We start from the raw sequence: 15,389 nt of genomic DNA on the forward strand, positions 1-15,389 counted from the left end.
AGGTCTGTGTTATACTACCAACCTTCCCTTTACTAATTTGTATCGTGGTTAATGACGCATTAATCTATGGTCACCTTCAATGCACTGCCTTTGAAATCACTGCTTGACAAATGCTCTCGGGCCGCCAGAGTCAAAACATCAAAGGGGGGGAAAGTGCCAGTGTAAACACCAGCAAGTGATGCTTCCTTCAAAATAATCACCACAGCCTCTGGCCCATTCTTGGCACCCTGCAAACCGTTCAGCTTTACTCTTTGATTTGCAGTGAGAGGGTTGTCTCATCTGTGTGCGTGCAAGCTTGCAATGAATCTAACACCGAGCTGACGATAGAGGTGCAATCAGGGCTCTATTTGTGAATAGCAAAGGACTCTGTGACCATGAAGGGGAAATAGAAAATGGAAGTTGGCGTGTCCAGTGTTTTGGCAGGGTAATGGAGCCTAAGAAGTTATTTAGGACCAGCTCTGACCTGTCACATGCCTGTCACACCGCTGGCTCAGTGGTGTCACATCCAATGTGCATCTGGTTGAGCATGGTGCAGTACACTGGCGTCTGCCTCAGTCCCATGTCAGTCAAAAGACAACACACATAATGATCAAGACTACACACACACACACACACACACACACTGTATTACTGCGAGAAGGAGTAGCTGCTGCTGCGGCCCAGCCATCAATTCTGTCCCTGCCAGATAAACATCCTCTTGACGTCGTGACATTTTCCTCAATACAGTGTGAAGGCTGCATTGCAGATCGTGCACACACACACACACACACACACACACACGCACACACACACACACACACACACACACACACATTCTGATATATGTGTTTACTTGCCCACATGTCTGGGGCTTTAACTTATGCATGCACAAAATAACAGCCCTTTTATATGAAGAGCAAAATTATAGTGTGACCCCGTTGTACTCGGTAATAAATCACTCCTAGTGAAGGATGAGCTTTTTTCCTCTCCTCCCCTCCCTAAAATGTTACCATTAGCATTTTGTTGTGTTGTGTATAGATAAATGATTGCAAGATTAATGCAAAGCGAATTAGACGATGTCAACCATTTCTGGAACGGCCACGAGTCATGTCAAACTCTTCTGTTTTTTTTTTTCATCATTGGGCAAACAGCACCACATCCACTTTATTTGATGTGACATGTACTTTTAACTCAATGTCAGGTTGAATTTAATTATGTGTTGAATTTAATTTTGTCTGTTGTTATTTTTATGCACTGAGCCTTTAGGGCCTTGCACAGTTAAGTTAGCTACTTTTAGAACCCACTCCTATTAAACGCTATACAGTATTTCTAGAAAAGTCTTTATTTAAGATCTCAAAAATACTTTCCTTAGGGTTTTTTTTTAAAGTAGGAGCTAATTTATCATGCATTTGTTACTCAGTCTTAAGCAATCCACTTTAACACTGTGGCTAATATTTCAAAATGTATACTATCTCCTCCAGCATTTCACAATAAGAGACTTGGATACAGGCTTTACATTGGTCATCAGCATATAAGTACCATGTTTACAATTATAACATTTCCAAATAGATGACTTTTAAGAAATGAGTAAAACCATTTCTTAAAGATGGTTATGTTCTGAATAACGACTAACAAAGGTAAAAAAAAAAAAAAAAGCCCAAAATAAAGAAAATAATTCTATAAAACAGGATAACAAACCAATTGCAAGCACAATAATATATTTCTCAATTAATTCATTTATTTATTGCAAGAAAAAAAACCCAAAAAAACATGAATAGTTGTTAGCGACAAGATTTCGTCAACCATTATGGTAAATGTAGACATGGTTAGAAAAAAAAGGAATAACCTCTACCTAAATTACTATAGATAGAAATATTGGAGTTTCTTTCTTTCTTTCTTTCTTTCTTTCTTTCTTTCTTTCTTTCTTTCTTTCTTTCTTTCTTTCTTTCTTTCTTTCTTTCTTTCTTTCCTTCCTGGTGTATGATGTAACCACACCATCAATTCCTAAAACCATCAGTGAACAGAGGGAGGAGTTGAAAAGCCACCTCTCTGATATCTATAATCTAATTACCTCTTTATTCCCTCAACAACAATCTACCTAAGCCAACTCATACCAGGAACTATTTAGCATGCTAGTGAGCCAATGCTAATCAACTCCACAGTATAAATATCAGACTCATATCTAGTTGATTTTTTCGAACTGACAAAGCCTCTTGGATGATTGATGGAACATAAATCAAAATTCCAGCCCAGTTGCCTCAACTTAGATATTATTATCGCATTACCACTGAAAGAAAAGAGCACCTATCATACTGTCTTTACAATTGTGCTTCTACGATAAAGGTAGATAAGAAAAGCTCTTTATTGCTTGTAGATGTATTTGTTGCGGTTGTCAAGCTGTAATTTATAGGTGTCCCGATCCGATATTGATATTAGTCCGATATCAGCCAGAAAACAATATCGGATTTTATCGGACTGCATCTAAAATCACTGATATAAGGGCTCCAATATAATTTATTTTTTTTTAATTTGTTTCATTCAGTTGTAGAATACTGTAGATATTATGTTGAAGGTTAAAATGTATGTAACCAATTGGTTACAGTTTTTCTCATCCCTACTGTTGCTGACTATTGTTCTCTGTTTGAGTAACATCACTTGATCAAGCCTTTTTTTAACATTCCACAGGACAAAATAAGTAATGAAAGTATGTATGGTTTGTGCTGATATCGTATCGGCTCAATCTTGGTATCGGCCGATACACAAGGCTGCAATATCGGTATCATATCGGAAGTGAAAACGCTGTATCGGGACATCCCTAGTAATTTACACATTAAAATCAATATTTCCCCACTTAATCATTCGATTGACACCTATAAAATATTCAAAGTACACCCATAATAATATGGCAGCATAAGTATATCTTTGATATTCTATTTTAAACATAAAAGCAATCTTTCTAAAGTCAAAAAACTTGATCTCGATATTGTCTGTCATCCAAAGACCACCTCTGAAGCTTTCCGTCTTCACCTCCCCACGCTCCATTTGTCCTCCTCCTACTTCCATTTCCACACCCTGTGCAGGGTTGAATTAATGTTTGACTGTGGGAGACTTGTAGATGGCAAATGTTCACATTCATTATGCATGACTTCCATGTTTCTGTTAATTTCTCAGAGCCAGCCAAGTCGAGGAAATGATTTTGTACATTATGTTTGTTTAATGAAATTGTCACACTAATGGAAGTGAGGCTGAATAAGATGGAGATGGTAGCTTCTATTTGTCATTTCTTTCCAACCTTTTTAAAAATTGCAACCAGTTTTCGTATCATCAAACTTTGTATTGATTGGCCAATGCAGTGCAGCAAAAGGACAGATAGAGCCCAGGATCCTTCGGCAACACTGACCTGCTCACTGCACATGTGGAGAATTTTTACCATGTTCGTGCTCATTTCCATCAATATTGAATGTATAAATTTCTGGAAGGCCAGACAAACCGATTTGTAAAACCTACAGTAGGTTGTGTTCAGCATGTCCATTTACTCAAAGGCTGCACGTGTTTCGAGCATCGAGGAGTTCTTCTGTTGTGGCTTGTGAATAATTTAGTCATCTGTAATCCTTCTCCGACTATAGATCTCTCGAAGAAAACATGACTTATCTCATTCCTAACTGCTTCAAACACCTGGCTGTGTAAATCTACGTTTCTAATCACAGATTCATGTTGTTTTCAAGGCTGATTTACCCTTTACATCTTTTTACAGCCAAATAGTAAACAGAAACCTATTTACATTCAATTTCTAGTGCTAAACATATTATCTTGGCTGGTGAGTAACGCTCTGTCCTAAACGCAATATGAAGAATCGAAAAAAAGTGTTTACAATTCATGACCGTCAACAGCTGTGTAGGTTATACTTGTCTGGTAAAGTCTAACCCTCAGACAAAATGGTACTTTCAACATTTCAATCAGATCAGATTAAAGCAAGTCTCTGAAGATGCTTACAGCTGTGCTTGTTTCTCTTAAAAAGAGAATATATTTCGAAGCGAAATCCCTGTAGACACCATCATTCTGCATTTTAAGAAAAATCATGAATAATTCAATTGAACAAGTTACAGTACTTTGGTAGGATAAGATTCATGGCCCTGTGAACCATATAGGGATAAATGTGTAAGATAAAAATCCTATTAATTGAGTTTGTAGCTGTTGGAAACCATCTAAGAAATTCTTAAGTGGCGTATACATATTAATAATCAGGCTGTTTTTGTCCCAATTTAACCCCTTCCCAACAAGGAAGGCAAGTGTCAGATTATTTTATGTTTCATTAGATTATAAGGATTATCATGTTAACTGAAGACTTTTTCAATATTTGCGATCAAAACTGCTCGTGTGTGGGGAAAGCCGACAACTCCCGACTCATGACCCCGCGATTTGATTTAATGATTCAAAGATTCAGGATTCAAATATTTAAAGTGTGCACAGTAAGGAAACATGTTTCCCTGTACAATGGAATTCTCTCTTTGTTTTTCTTTGTGGCATCCAGTGTCGAATGCAAACATCTTTTTGTACATTTGTGACATGGAACTGAATGTTGCCAATCAAGAAGCGAGCTGACTGAGAAACATGTAAGACTACGTTCCAGGGTTAAACATTTTGATCTCAGAGTTCAGCCGAGTTCAGCGGCAGCGCGTCAGAATATCTCAAACATGGCTGACCCATAAATGACTACTGTAGATTTCTTTTTGCGACTTTAATTAGTACAACCTCCGACTTCAAAGTAACATTTTCAAGTAGTAGGTTGGAAAGTCCGAGTTCCGAGTTGCTTGGGAACGCAGCATTAGATCACGTTGTTAAATATCGTTTCAACACGCAAGATTTGTGGTTTGGTGGTAGATCAGTGGTTTGACAGTATGGTTGTGTGTCAAACCACACTCAGTACAATCAAAACTGTTCTATGCCGGGGTCTTTTTTTTATCTTCATGTCTGGCATCATTTCAGATAAAAGAAAATCTCTCCGCGATTTAGAAAGTCTTTATGTGTACCATACTTTAGTAACGCAATAATCATAAGCATTGGAAGGCAACAAATACATGTAGGTTTGTGTTTCTTTTGCTTTTAGTGACATTTGATGACCTTCTGAGTCCATATGTCCCAGACACAGTTAGTTTCTCCTCACTAGACAATGACACAGCTTACCAACAGTGATTAACCACTGAGAAGATACTCAATAAAGATGAAAACATTGAAACAAATGCACAATTATTTCAAAACTCTTTCTTGCTTCATAAAACGGCTCCCTCTACAATAGCTTGTTGCAATGGAATTACACCACAGGCTTGTTAATAATGCATATTTGTTTGAAGTGTCTTTGAGGTGCTTTTCCATCTCAGCAGGGACAGAAGCGTTTGATGTCCCAGTGTTTTAAAAAATAGTTTTTTATGTATTTGAAAAAAACAATGACAAAAACATCCTTCTTGCTAAACTAAATGAATACAGTGTAATGAAAAAAAAAGACAGAATAACTTGTTTATTTAAAAGATTGTATCTAGAAAAACTTTCAGTATGCCTCAAAGGATTACAGTAATGTATTGTATTTTATATGTACTTTATGAAAGCTAATGCCAAACAAAGACTAACTTTTTCTTCTTTCCAAACCAAGGTAGCAAACGCATCTTACATGCTCACTTATTTTTACCTTAGCCTTAAAATCCCAACCCAACTCCTTTTGTACACAGAACCTTTTGTGTAAATACCTATAGTGAGTGTGTTGTTTGCATGTGTGTGTTTGTGTGTATTATTACAGTGCTGCTGATGCTGCCTTTAACCCAAAAATCCATCACTGCGTCCAGCCATGCGATTACAGCCTGCCATGGGAAATGCTGACTACTGCTGCCACTCTATTAGGCAAAGTGCTTGTGTGTGTGTGTGTGTGTGTGTGTGTGTGTGTGTGTGTGTGTGTGTGTGTGTGTGTGTGTGTGTGTGTGTGTGTGTGTGTGTGTGTGTGTGTGTGTGTGTGTGTGTGTGTGTGTGTGTGTGTGTGTGTGTGTGTTCATATGGGGAGATGGAAAGAGAAAGGGAGAGAGAGAGGGAGAATGAGTATTATCCCAGACTAGGTGCTAAGTGCTTCTCACCACCCTCTTTTTGGTCCAGGAGCATTTTCTCACATGCCACGCCCACTCTTTGCCACTCCTGTGAATCAGCCCCTCCTGTTAGATGAGTGAGATAACCCTATGCTGCAATGCAACACATATATTCTTACTCTGCCACTTTCCATCTCAACTTATTTCACTTTCATGCTTTCCACCCTGGAAATGTTTGAATAACTGTTAAAAACCAATATGCAAAAAAACATCCGTGCAGCTCGTCTTAGGCTCATAAACCATGTGTGCATGTTTTAGTGCAGAGGTTGTCTAGCCAGGGAATTTGGGATTGGAAATATAATATATGCATATGTTTACATTTTGAATTATGTGTCCAGGGATGACTGAGACATATGGTGGTGGTCCTTGGTTCTGCTCAGGTGGTTTTAATGGTTTCCCTCCTTGATAACCTGCAATTATTGGAGTTTGAAATGTGGATATGCTTTTCATACTTTGAATAGTAAGGTGTTTTATATATTTTCAAACAGATCTCTATTCCCACCTTCCTTTTCCACCCCGATCCACTGCACACATGCATGCTCAAAGTTCCGAACCGGAGAAGTGGCTTGTAATCAAAGCAGGAACATGCCTTTTTCATGGCTGGGCCTTAGCCTTATCGTCAATATTTATAATATTTATCTTATACCTTAGCAAACCATATGTAACTTACAGTGCATCTTCTTGTCATGAAGTCATGTCCTTGTTTTTTCATCTATATTTTTTTGTGTTTAAGATAGTTGTAGGTGAAGAGGAAGGTACGCATTCCTCTCACTAATAGTTTTACTTAGTTCTGGGCTCAATGTATTACCTTCATTTGTTTTTAGTGATGACTCAGCTTTGGTTTTTGCACTGAAAAAGCTTATTTTTGCCCTGAAAAGGATTTTTGTTGGTCTGTATTGTACGGCAAAATAAATAAAAAAAAACTGTACCCATTAATATGTCTGGTATAATTTTTTTTCTCCCTCTTTCATCCCAGTGGTTTTTCGGCTGAATTATGTCTCTCTTTACTGTGTTTACCTTTGTCTGTTTACCAATTACGTCCACTCACTTTGGCTATGCCATCACCATGGTTATGAAAAGCCAACAGCTGCACCATGAGTGGTTATAATCTAGGGTTGTCTGTTTAAGCCATGGTGGGGTCCTTTTTCAGTTGGGTTTTTATTTTTGGTTTTGTCCATCTTTTAGTCATGTTTAGTATTTTTTCTCTAATTTGTTCTGGTTTCTTGCTCTTAGTTTTGTGATTTTTGTTGGTATGGATCCTTCTTTTTCTTTTTCTTCTTCTTCTTTGGTGTTTCCGCCACCCACTAGTTATGCAGAAGTCCATAAATATACCAAATTAGAGCCTGACAATCTTTTTTATTTTTATTTTTTAATTGAATACATTGGTACGTAGCCGCAGACATGACACGGTAAAAAAATACTAATTAGTTGCCACGAAATACTATGTTCCTGGTGGTTTGCGACTTGTTGCTGGAGCAATGGCAAATGCAGTCAAAGAGGATTTCGTGGATACCGTGTTGCTTTTATTTATGTTGTACAACTCACCACGGCTGTTGTCAACAGGAAATGACATGTTTTTGCACAAATTAGTATATTGTGCACACGTTATACTTATTTTGTGGCCACAAATTAGTATTTTTTTTTTTTACCATGTCATGTCTGGGGCTCCGTACATTGGTGTTATTGTATTAAAAAAAAAAAAATGTAGATTTTGACAAACCTTTTATTTTATACAGATACAAGTTCCAATCATGCAAGATTTGGTCTGTATGCAAGGGAACCGTGGGAAGATTTATTGCCAAAAATAAAGGTGCGGCTTAAAACTAACGAGTAACATTTACTTTGAGTACTAATTAAATGAGCCACTTTTTTACTTTTACTTGAGTATTTTATGTAGGACTTACTTGTACTTGTACAATTTCAATCAAGTAACAGTACTTGTACTTGAGTAGGATACTTCAGTACTCTTTACACCTCTGCATGTATGTGTGTGTGTGTGTGTGTGTGTGTGTGTGTGTGTGTGAGAGAGAGAGAGAGATTGAGTAGCTCCTCCCATTCCCACACAGGTGAGTCTCATCCTCCCTGATTAGCTCCCTCACTTATAGGACTGCTTGGCCACTGTGTGATTGTTGGGTCATTGTTTCTTTACTTCTGTGCTGTCATCCACCTCCAGGTCAGTCAAGCCCTGTTTTTTTTTTTTTTTTTTTTTACCACCATCAAATGACAGGCAGCCCAAAGAGGATTTGTGTTCATGCCCATTGACAGGCAGTCTTTCTCTCTAGTATTGTACATATAATTGCACCTTATCTCTGCTAGCACTGGGTGCTACAGTCCTGTAAATCATTGGTTCTCAACCTTTTTCTGCTGCCCCCCTATCATGCCAAATGTCAAATCAATGGGTAAAAAAGGGACATTTTTTGCAAAAAATTTTTAAAAAATTACATACAATTTGCTAACACAACAGTAAATAAAGCTCTTTATTAGTAAAGTGCAAAGGAAAACACTTCCTTTTTGTCATGCTCAACATTCAGCAAAGCCATTCTAGATATTTTAATGAATACATAATCTATGGATGGAAAGACTGTTTAAACCAGTATAACAGAAAGGATTGCAGACAATATTTTTTAACAGGTACAGAATTTAAGAAGACTAGATAATTGTTTCATCATCGCAGATCACAGCTCTCAGGCTTCATTACTTCGTCTCATAGCACACAGCTGGCATTTCCTGATTGTGTCATGTAACTTGCTCTCTTCCTCCTCCCGTAACTGATAACTGAAGACTTGCATAGATAAGTGCCACAGTAATTGTTGGTCATTATTGTTGTTTCCGCATTATTACGTTCTCTTTTATCTCTTTGCACTTTGATTCTGGTTCATATCCTTTACACTTGATATTATTCTGCCCATGTGGGTACTGGGATCATTAGTCAGTAGTTTTTTCTTCAGGTTTTGACCAGTCGGAGACATACATTTCTTTGAATTGAAATGCAGAAACATTTTCAGTGATTCCTAATAAAATCTCTCATAATTTAATACAAATTTTTGCTACAAATCCTGCTTTTTTTCCCCCCGTTTTCTTCCCATTGTTAAAATATGTCAGTTCCTGCCATGTCACCCTGATGGTGTATGAAGGGGTGAAAATTTCAACGGAATGACCTCACGCTGTAAACTGACAGGCAGACAGCTGAGCGTTTAAATAGCTTGAGTGTGTTATAAAAAGACAGAGAGCACCTGGTAAAAGTCTATTAATCTTCAGGTGCTTGGAGGAAACATTCGTTATCAGAGCTTGGGAATTAAACATGAGCATGAATTCTTCAGAGGCGCAATATAAAAGAGTCGGATAATTTTAGACGGGATCACTCCACCTGTAAGTTTAGCTCCCCTCTGTCTCTGCTGTTTTTAACTAATCCCGTTTAGCACTTGAAAGCTGTGTTCTCCATTATGCGTTCACAAAGTGGATTAAAGAAACTTGGTTGTTTGAGTGTTTTTAGTTTGAAACCTGTAATCATTAATCAGATTTTCCACCAACGTAAAGGCCAAAATCCCGCTAAAAAACATGCAGACAAGAGCTGTTATTGTCTAAATGTGTAGAGGTTGTAAATCTATGACTTAAAAATGAGTTTTGATATAGCTATAAATCAATGTTGGTGCTAGAGACGTCTACCAGTGCTAACTCAAATCTACATTAAAGCAGCAGATGTAATTTTCTGACTTGGCTCTGATGGTTGTGGCCATGTTGATGCCCCAGTACAGAGTAATTGATTATTCTGACTGTGGCAGCTACTGCTTTACACCAATTAACCCTTCAGGTGAAGGATCACGTTAACCACTTAGATGATGGTATAGAAGGCCCTTACTATGCTGTTGCCCTGTTAGAAAGGACAGGAAAGGATGAGTTGTTTTGGTACCGTGGAGGAGGAGATGGTATTAAACAAAGACAAATAGAGAAAGATGGATTAATCAACAAGGTGGGTGTTTGAGTGAAAGCAGAGCAGCCAGGAAATGAGGAGCGGCAGGCGTGTAAATTGGATCCTGATTCAGATGTTTATTTTATCGAAGTGGGCAGGTGTGTCCGGGTTACAACCTCACCCTGCCTCTTTCAGCCTGTTCTCCCTGACTGTGTGGCTCGACTAAAGATAAGACTGTAATAAAGGTGGATGTGAATGCCACAAAGCCCCTAGATGGGAAGCAAGGTATGGCTTTTGCCGGCGTGTCTTCTTCCCGTTCTGCCGCTTTTTGTGTCTCACATCATAAATTAGCCGCTTCATCCCTTTTCCACTGGCTCCGCCTTGTTGTTCTGAATCTCATTTGTCATTGAGGGACTTGTAGTCTTGTTATGCAGATGTCTATAAATTTAGCTATACCAGATTAGAGTCTGAGAACTCTTTTTTTTTTTTTTTTTTAAATTGAATCCATTGGTATGGAGTCCCAGACATGACATGGTAAAAAATTGTTTGTGGCCACAAAATACGTTACTGGTGATTAGCGACTTGATGTCTCTTCTTCCCGTCATACCTCTTTTTGTGTCTCACGTCATAAATTTGCCTCTTCATCCCTTTTCCACTGGCTCCGCCTTGTTGTCCTGAATCTCATTGGTCATTGAGGGACTTGTAATCATGTGTTTTTTTTTTTTTTTTTTTTTTTGTTTTTTTTATTACTACAATGAGGAAATGTATTTGCATTTATTTCCAATTATACATTTTCTTATGCTAATGCGAGGTCATTTCAGAGCCCTGGATGTCTGTTTATTTATCTTTTGGTAAAGTTGAGCAGACTTTCATCAGCGGAGAGATAACTGACAGGAGGCTAATAAACTGGGAGGTAGAGCAAACCTTTTTCGCTGTTGCCGTCACCACCGCTTTTCTATATTTAGCTTTTGTTTTCATATGATATTAAATCTTTTCTTTTTTTTTTTTAAGCAAGTAATGACAAAAAGCACTTTAGTGACTGTAAAGAATCAGATCAATATATATATATTAAAAAAAAAAAAAAAAAAAAAAACTATGAACAGCCTAGTTTACTTATTGACTCATTCAAGGATCTTTTAATTGTCATTTGTTCATGATTAAATTTAGTCCCCCATTAAGCCCTTAAACAAATACAATATAAACAATAATCTGATATAAGAGACACAAGTAAACAAAATAAGTTATAGAAAACACAATGAATTTACTTCTGAAAAAGTAATTAAACTTTAGAATGTTGAGCTACCCTTTGCCTTAAAATAAGAAGCATTTCATAATACATCACTTGCACAAACCAGGTATAAATAGTACGTTGTCTTTAAAGGTCATGTGTTTTTTTTTTTACTTGACACTTGAAAACTGAAAGGTGTGTTAACGCAACAGTGAAAGTTTTTTTCTCTTTTCTTGGCTTCTCCAGAAAACAAGTTTGTTAAAGAAAAGTTCTAAGAAAAATACAAGACAACTTAAATGTATTAGAAACTTGGAGAAGTGCTTAATTTAATGCTTGGGGCTTTTAGTACCTTTCCTGCTGTTCAAATTTACTAATTTCAAATGTTATTTCTGCAAACATAAAACCAATAACTTCAAATTACATAATGCTATCTTTTAATAAACCCTGAGCAAAGTAGATGCTTAGTAAGATCATGCAGACCTGAAGACTTTATAAAGAGAATATTATACACTGCTGCTCACTACCTGCAATTTTTTCTTTCCGTTATTGCGGGGGCATCCCGCCAAGACACACATCACTCACAATTATGCCACAATGTTTGGCTCCTTTAAACACATTTAGAAATGGGACACAAAGCTGCATTCCTCCTGCACCAACAACTTTCTGGACTCGAGACTGCTTCGTGTGATACGAGTGCAGACATATCGACAGCCATGTTGGTAGGAAAGCTGGTGCAATGATGCACGCGTGTGGGGGAGGGGGTGGAATGGATTTTGCATTAGTGCCCTTGTTTCCTCATCCTCCACTCCCTCTCCCTCTATTCCACACCCTCTCTCCTCCCATTATTCTCATTCTGCACTGGAGGGCCGTCACTGAACCCTGAATGCATTATGCTGTCTGCTCCATTGTTTGTGCTGGTTCTGTGTGCCTGTGTGCCACTCTCTCCCAATATTTGTTTTCATTAATCACAATGGGTGCCTGCTGCGGGTGTCTTGATGGCTTTTTTTTGGTCCTCTTTTGTTCCGCAGTGCAGCTTTTGTCTTTAGCCATCGGCTTTTTTGTGGTTTTGTTTTTGTGCCTCAGTGTTTGTGCTGGCATGTATGTGAAAATAGTTTTGCACATGTGCTATTCTGATGGCACGTGAGCATGCAAATTGAGATTTGTGAGTGAAAGAACAGAACAGTGAAAAGGAATCTATGGATTCCCTTTTATCCAGGCTTGTCTGCTGCTGTAGACTAAACAGTGGGCACAGAAGAAACGACACATGCTTGTTAGTCATTGATGTTCCCAGAAACATGCCATTAAAACTAAACTCTGGTGTGTTTTCTGCAGCTTTTTTTTTTATGACAAGTGTCTACTCATTGCAAAAAGCAGCTTTACTGAAAACTTCTGTACATTTGTCTGAATTTTAGACTTTATTGTTTTTCATTTGATTGAATTCAAACATGACTTTAGGATTGCAAGATGCCAACAAAATGTTTTTCCAATATTTGATTGATTTATTTGATTTATATGATTTATTTATTTTATTTATTTAAGTTTTTTTGGCGTAATTTGGTCAAAAATCCATAATAACTTTTCAGCATATTGTAATTAAAAGTGTTATGAGAGGACACTGGACCTCTGCGACTTCTCTTGGCTCTGTATTCAAGATTTGGAAATCAAGAAGTGTGACACTCTTTTTCAGCCAATCAGATCTTTTTACAAACCAAGTGTTCCATGAACTCTTTTGGGTGATGCTGTTTGACAAAAGTCAATGCAGATTAATGTGTTCTATCAATAGTGAAGGTGCTATAGCGGACGTTCTGGCATAAAAAGTCTAAGGATGCACAGATTGATCTGTGCCAATTTCCCTGATTTTGAGGGATTGGCGATCGGCCTATCCTTGCATATGAAACCGATCTTTTCTGATGATCTTTTTTACCTCCCCAAAGGTCTTAAAGTCGGTCATAAAATCAGCCACTGTCCCTTTCTGCTGTGAGTTGACTGACAGGCCCACTCACCAAGTCGTATGTGCATGCTGTGCACGCATCTGCCACACAGGATAACACCACCACGGTTAGCTTAGCATGTCGGCGGTTTGGCAGTTTTTCACAAAAGAAAGCAAAGAATCGCAATTTGTAATTCCTGTAACACGGAAATAAGCCTTCACTATTTAAGAAAGCACCACACCGCTAGTATGCAGCATTTGAAGCTATAGTAGTCAAGCTAAAGCTACAGCTAGCGGTAAACGGAGCCAGGGATCCGCTGAGAGTGCTTGTCAGTGAAAAGAGTAAAGCTACTGCAAGGAAAATGATGGCATTCATGGCTTTAGATTTGAAAAAAAACCTTCCACTAATCTACAAGTGACTGTAATAAGTTTGAGAACAACTAACTCATGTCATGTTCATTCTATCATTTCCCTTTGACTAATGAAAATGTTACACATGCTGCACTTCATTATTTCTGTAGAATGTTTGATTTTTAGCTTTTGCAAGTTATTTTAAGAATAATATTTTCTACATTTAAATATCCACAAAGCTGTTGCATTTGGACATTTTTGCAGTAGAAGGAAACTTAAAACTCATTGGTGGTTTAAGATGTTTAGTTAGTTTTTTATCACCTACCCTTTTCTGTATTTGTAAAACCAAAATACTGCTGTGCACTTTATTTTAGTCTAAGAGCTCCGAACAGGTCTGCAGTGTAACCTGTTGGACACATTTATTTAAGTTTAAAAATGTGAAAAATGAAAGACTGAAGGAACTGATATAATTTAGTATTTTGTAGTGTTGTGTTCAAGACCCCACTATCCGAGACCAAGACTTGTCCAAGACCAGAATGCACCGAGACCAAGACAAGACCAAGGCTTTCGGGAGCCAAGACCAAGACCATAAACATTTTTTTTTTTTTTTTTTTTTTTTTTCAATTTAAAAAAATATATAAATAAATAAAATTATGACAAGGTTCGACAGTTAAATAACATTCTTTTTCATTTTAGTTTATTTTAAATACATTTGACGGACAAAAAAGGCGCCTGCAAAAAATTAACTATAATATTAAAACTATTACTGCTACTGATAAATTCACAATTATTCTACATATTTGAAAACAAGATTTTTATGTCAGTTGAATGTACAGCAAGTGTTTAAAAGCATTTCTGCCAAGAAATAATGATTCTTGATTCTGATTCTTTGAGTTGTGCAGGTTTAACAGGTCATAGAGTTCACAAGATAATTTTTTAGTTTGAAAAAGCCTTTACACAGGCCATTTTTATTAATTCACTTAGATGATATAGTTTGGTTGCTGTAATGTAACTGGGATATTCAATTAACAAAGGTTTCCAGCTGTAACTGTAAAAGTGAAACTTTCTGAAATAAAACTACAAACAAGTTGTCATCAGTCTAAAAACATAGAGCTACAGGTAGATGTAAAACTAAATAAAACAAACTCAAACCCTGGAAAAGTCATGTGACAAATCAATCAATAGTTCTTGTTGAGAATTATTATTATTCTGGATACAGTGGAAACAGAAACTATAAAAAAATAATTATATTGTGAACCTGTTTATATTGTGGGGAACATATTATATACATAAATGTAATTGGAGTCTAAAGCCACAAAAAACACCACTTTAAAAAGATAATAAACTAATATAAGACCTCTTTACAGTTATTTGAGTCATTCTGCACATGTGCAACTTGTGGTGATGACGCGCTGGTGACGACATAATCCAAGATGGTGGCGGCCTCGACTACAGCCGACATTATGTAACAAAACCCTTAAGACATGGATATAATGAAAAGAGTGGATGGACAGAGACATAAACATGCTGACACACACACTTATTAAACACACACGGACCTCGGTAAACGGAACAGGCTTCACCAGCCGGCTGGCACTAGGACCCAGAGGCGGAGTAAGTGCGTCCCCCGTACTGCATTCACAGGCTGTAATATCACCAGTTTATCATTTTACCAGTTATTAGAGCTACTGTCTTTACCAGGAGATAATATTTATTCATGGTGATTGTTTTCTGGAGTTTTACTGGGATTTTTACCGGTGATTAGTTCATATCTCCCTTTAACTCCGCGGTCCAAACTGACACCGTAGCCAGACACACACGAGTGTGTCACTCAGTCACATTAGGGAAGGTTGAGGTCATTAT

The sequence above is a fragment of the Gouania willdenowi genome, chromosome 10 (genome assembly GCF_900634775.1).
Source record: "Gouania willdenowi chromosome 10, fGouWil2.1, whole genome shotgun sequence".
NCBI classification, from domain to species: domain Eukaryota; kingdom Metazoa; phylum Chordata; class Actinopteri; order Blenniiformes; family Gobiesocidae; genus Gouania; species Gouania willdenowi.